The sequence below is a fragment of the Mastomys coucha genome, unplaced genomic scaffold, assembly GCF_008632895.1.
Source record: "Mastomys coucha isolate ucsf_1 unplaced genomic scaffold, UCSF_Mcou_1 pScaffold18, whole genome shotgun sequence".
In the NCBI taxonomy this organism is placed as follows: Eukaryota; Metazoa; Chordata; class Mammalia; order Rodentia; family Muridae; genus Mastomys; species Mastomys coucha.
Window position 1 is genome coordinate 55,306,178 of NW_022196900.1, and position 5,100 is coordinate 55,311,277.

Here is a 5,100-nt window from a genome sequence, read left to right on the forward strand (position 1 = left end):
CTTGTTCTTTTGCTCTGCTTTCATGGCAGCTGGGAAATATTTTCAGTTCACATTGAGACTCTTTAAAATTCAGTCAAACAGTACCACATATTCACTAGCCATAACTGGGCTTATGGGTATTTTTTGAAACTGTCACAATAAGCATGTCACATGTCTTCACAGGCAGTTCTGTACCCTTTGTTCTTACAGCCTAATTTATTATTGTGGACAAGGAAATAAGTTTCCTCTTGTATCTTTAAAGGATCTTCTGAATTCCTTCCTTTTAGCACTTTGGTATTTTAAAATACATTAAATTATATATAATAGACAGCAAACAAGATATCTTTTTGTAGGCAAATTTCACTTTAATATATTTTCAATTCATCTACACAGAGAGTTCAGAATACCACATTTTAGCCATAAAATCATGTCAAATATAATTTTCTCTTATATAATAAAATATAAGAAGAATTTATAACACTACAATGGCAGACATTTTTAAAAATTTGGATTTTTATTAAGCCTGCTTAATATGAATTGTGACCATGTCTTTATTGCTTATGTTTCATTTAAGCCACATTCTTTGTTAAATTTAACAGTCTTGGAAAAATAGGCAATAGCTTGATTAGTGATACTCCATATAAAGCTAGATCATTCTTGCTTTTTATAGACAAGCATCTGCGGATTAAATGATTATCCACTACGTGTCACTGTTTGGTAGTTGTTTTGAAAACCTGCTTACCAGGATTAGGAATTTTGTGCATAAAAATAGGTCACCAGTAAGAAGCCTGAACTATTTCTTCTAACCAAGTGTAAAATGGTGACATATTTTATGAATCAATTAGGCAAATATAGGCATGAAATGTGCCTCTATTTACCTGTTGTTTTCAAATATTTGAAAACTTGACATGTGTTTTTTTCCCTCACTTGAGTTATTTGGGAGAAGCTAAAATAGTCATTCACTTACACTAAAATTAAGGATTTTAGTAAATGAAATAGATATATTTTGTTTTATACAAGCATCAGACTTTCCCCGGCAAATTTAAAACGGGATTGGAAAGATTACAATGTTTCATAATTTACCTTTTTGTCATTTTATTTGCTTAGGGTAGCACAGTCTTAAATTCTCCAAGACACCATTTCTGTACTTATTTCACATTAACCTCCTCTGTGAAAGCACAGCGCTGGCTACGATCCATACTTGTTTGGAATCTTCTCAGGCTAAGAACTGGGGACATCAACACTTTTCTTCCACGACTATTTGTATTTAGGGTAATTTATTGGTGTGCTTATGATCACTTCCCTCTCCACTTCCTAAAATTCTGAGCGATGGACAGTTCTACACTCACCCAAAATGACAGCAGCAATCACTTCTGAGAACACTGGGATGTTCTTGGCTATTTCCACCCCTGGAAGTGCTATCAGGAGGCACCTAACCTAGCAGCATTTTCTTAAATCATCTAGGCTGTGAGGCTACCTTTCCAAGACAGCCTATCCACCAAACTGATCCATCTTCACTAAAAGTCAGGAAGACTTGGAAGGGCAATTCCAGCTGAGGCTGCCAGATGTGGACTTCATTGGGACTGTACTACACACAGCCTGCTTCTCCTTCTGCCCAATTTTGTGTCCTTCCTTTCTCATTTCTTAGACCCCTTAGTCAAAAACATGCAGTAGATCTGCATGCTAATTTCAGAGTCTCTTTTCCAGAAAACACTACTTTATAAAGGAAGGTAACAAAATTTCTTTTTTCTCTTTCTTTCTTTCTCTCTTTCCTCCTTTCTTTCTTTCTTTCTTTCTTCCTTTCTTTCTCTCTCTCTTTCTCTTTTTTCCTCTCTCTTTCTCTCCCCCCCCCTCTCTTTTAAGACAGGGTTTCTCTGTGTAGCCCTGGCAGTCCTGGAATTCACTCTGTAGACCAGTCTGCCCTCGAACTCAGAAATCTGAATGCCTCTGCCTCCCAAGTGCTGGCATTAAAAGCATGCACCACCACTGCCCAGCCAACAAAATTCCTTGATGTTAACCTTTCCCCATCTATGGTAGTTTTAAGTCTCTTGCTCTGAAGATGTTCATCCTTCATTGGCAGAGCTGCCTCTCCCAGTGGTTTTGAGTTTGTACTTGGCTTCAAATTTGCATGGAAATCTTAGAACTCTCTTTGGGTAGTCCAACAAGCTGCAGATAATATCAATGGCAGGCAGTGAGCTAAAATGTGTTAAAGGGAAGCTGTGTAGGTGATAGATCTCTGAAACTATTTTCTACAAAAGTCTCAGACCAAAATTCCCACTGCCCTTTCTTGATCCTCCAACGAATACTGATTTCACAGCAGGCAACAGTTCCCACCGGTGTGAATAAGTAAGGATTATTTCCTCTCTAGAGTGAAGGAAGGAACCCATATCTTTGATTCTCCCTTTGCAGCCACTGTCAATATTCAACCCTGACTGAAAACATCCTTGGCAAGGACGTTTGTCTCTGTCTTTTCAGACTGTTACCACTTACTATACACATGAATTCAGTTCAAGACTGTCCCATTGTGGGTAGGTAAATCTCAAGGACGGACTGAACAAATGGATGAACTGGGATTTTCATCAAATGCAGAACATGAATTTAAGCCTTATCATAACTATGCCAGCTTATGAGAGCTGTTTTGTCTTGCGCACACCCATCCTCTTCTACTGTCCCGTCTCTGATTTACCTTGATCCTGCAGTCTCAATAGATTAGGTCCTTTAGGCACACTATCCTTTTCTGGCAAAGGCTTGAGTACACATTCCAATTTAAACAATCAGACAGATGACTTCCCTAAAATTTGAATCTTGAACATAATGACTCCCGGAAAGAGTGAGTAACCATTTTACTAATCTCATTCCACCTGGTGTGTCCTAAAACAATTCCCTCATTCTTTTTGCTACTGAGATTCAAGGAGCTGCCCTCTCCCCGGTTGGATTTTTCAGCTCTTCCTCTAAATTGAGGAATGTCCTATTTTATTCCAACAACATTAAAAATATGCCCCCCAACTCACCATCAGAAATTCCAGAATAATATAAAAACATAGTGGCATTATCCTAGTTTACAGCCACTAAAATTGGGATAACTAAATTAAGTAACTTGCTGAAAAGCATACAGGCAATAAGAAAATGAGTCAAGTCTCCATCACACAGAAGTCTTGGTGGAGTTTTAAACAGTTATCGTTGTGGATAGATATATAGGTGAATGTGTATGTTCTTCACAGTTGAATGCCTACCATAGTTAGAAAGAATTTCTAATAATTTTGAACTTTACATGTTTTTTCTGAGAATAAGTTTATATCATGTTAAAACTCACCCACTGTTCTAGCACCTGGACATGCCAGAGCATCACTCTTAACATTTTGATCTCTCTTTTTTAGACTTTTCTCTTTCCACTCCCCCCTGCAAACCCCCCTCTTCTTTTTCTCTAATATGGATATATGCATAAGCAATACAGAAACAAATAAGATTTTTGTACCTAATGAGGCCCTTGTTTTATGTTCAGATTCAATTATCAGATTTTCTTTGAATAATTATAGTTCAAAATGTATTAACAGAAAGAAATAATTACTCCTCTTATATTTTATCAATGCTGTTTAGAATGTTGAAAAGTATCACTATAATCTCATTATTTTCTTAGAATCAATTCTGAAACTGAAACTATAGCTCTGAAAATTTCATAATCTTTTGAGATGTTAAATTGTTTTCAGCAAAATTATGCCAATCTATACTTTAAATCATTGTTTTAAAATTAGATTTATTCAACAGTACAAACTTAGACATTAACTTACATAATAATTTCACATATAAACATAATAGCTTAATATGTACATATTAAAATATATACATAATTATAAGGTTAAGGTCTTATGGTTGATTCTTTCATATCTAAAATTATATTTAATATAAATTAGTTGTAATAAGTTATTCATGATGAGAACTTTTCTCTATTATTAAATATTCTCCATTGTTATTTTTAATTAGATATGGCTCTTCTACAATAGTCTTGCTTATTTAGACTAGTAACTATTACTTGTCATTGATCAATGTTGGACATACAATTGATCAAGCAATACTTGTACTTGATTTGCAATATGTCACTTCAATCTGTGACTGTATTTGTGGTTTCACAAATGGAATTATGGAGTTATTCCAAAAATAGAATTATGGGTTTAGATAATTTGGCTATTGTAAAGTTCCTTGGAGTTGGAGAGATGGCTCACAGTCAAGGGGACTTGCTATTCTTGCAGAGGACCAGAGTTCTGTTCCTAGCCCCTACAGTAGGCTACACAAAACTGCCTGTAACTCCAGCTCCAAGAGATTTGATGCCCTCTTCTGGCCTTTAAGGGAACCTGCACACATGTTGCAGACACACAAATAAAAATACAAATGCATCTTTAAACTTTCCCAATAATATATCAAAATATCCTGGAATTTTTGCTTTAGATTCCTATTCATTTCACACTTGTCAGAATTAGTCTTTTTTCTTTTCTTTTCATTGCTGTTTTTCAGATTTAAGTAGGTCACTTATCTGTGGTTCTCAGTGATATATGACATCATGTGCTTTAAAATATGTACGATTATAGTAATTCACATTGCAAAGTTTACAATTCACAACTTACATTATTTTCACAATGTGTGCTTATATTTTAGCTAGAGTGATTTTTAGAAGTGTAGAGGCTGGGGTCTACATATAACATATAACATTGAGAGCAACATTGGGTGAGAGGGGGTGCTGTGGGGTGTGGGGGGGCAGGTTGGACGAGACTAGAAATATCGACTCTTCAATTCTTTTTTTTTTCTTTTTTTTTTTTTGAGACAGGGTTTCTTTGTGTAGCCCTGGCTGTCCTGGAACTCACTCTGTAGACCAGGCTGGCCTGGATCTCAGAAATCTGCCTGCCTCTGTCTCCCAAGTGCTAGGATTAAAGGCATGCACCACCAACCACCACCACTTGGCTTGACTCTTCAATTCATAAGGCCTATAGTTTTCATGAAGTTACATTACTGTTTATAGTGTTCAGAATATACTTTACCAAAATTCTGAGGTAATGTCAAAAATGCCCTCACTGTATTTTTACAATGAAAATGATTTCTAATAGGGTTTTTTTTTTTTTTTTTTTTTTT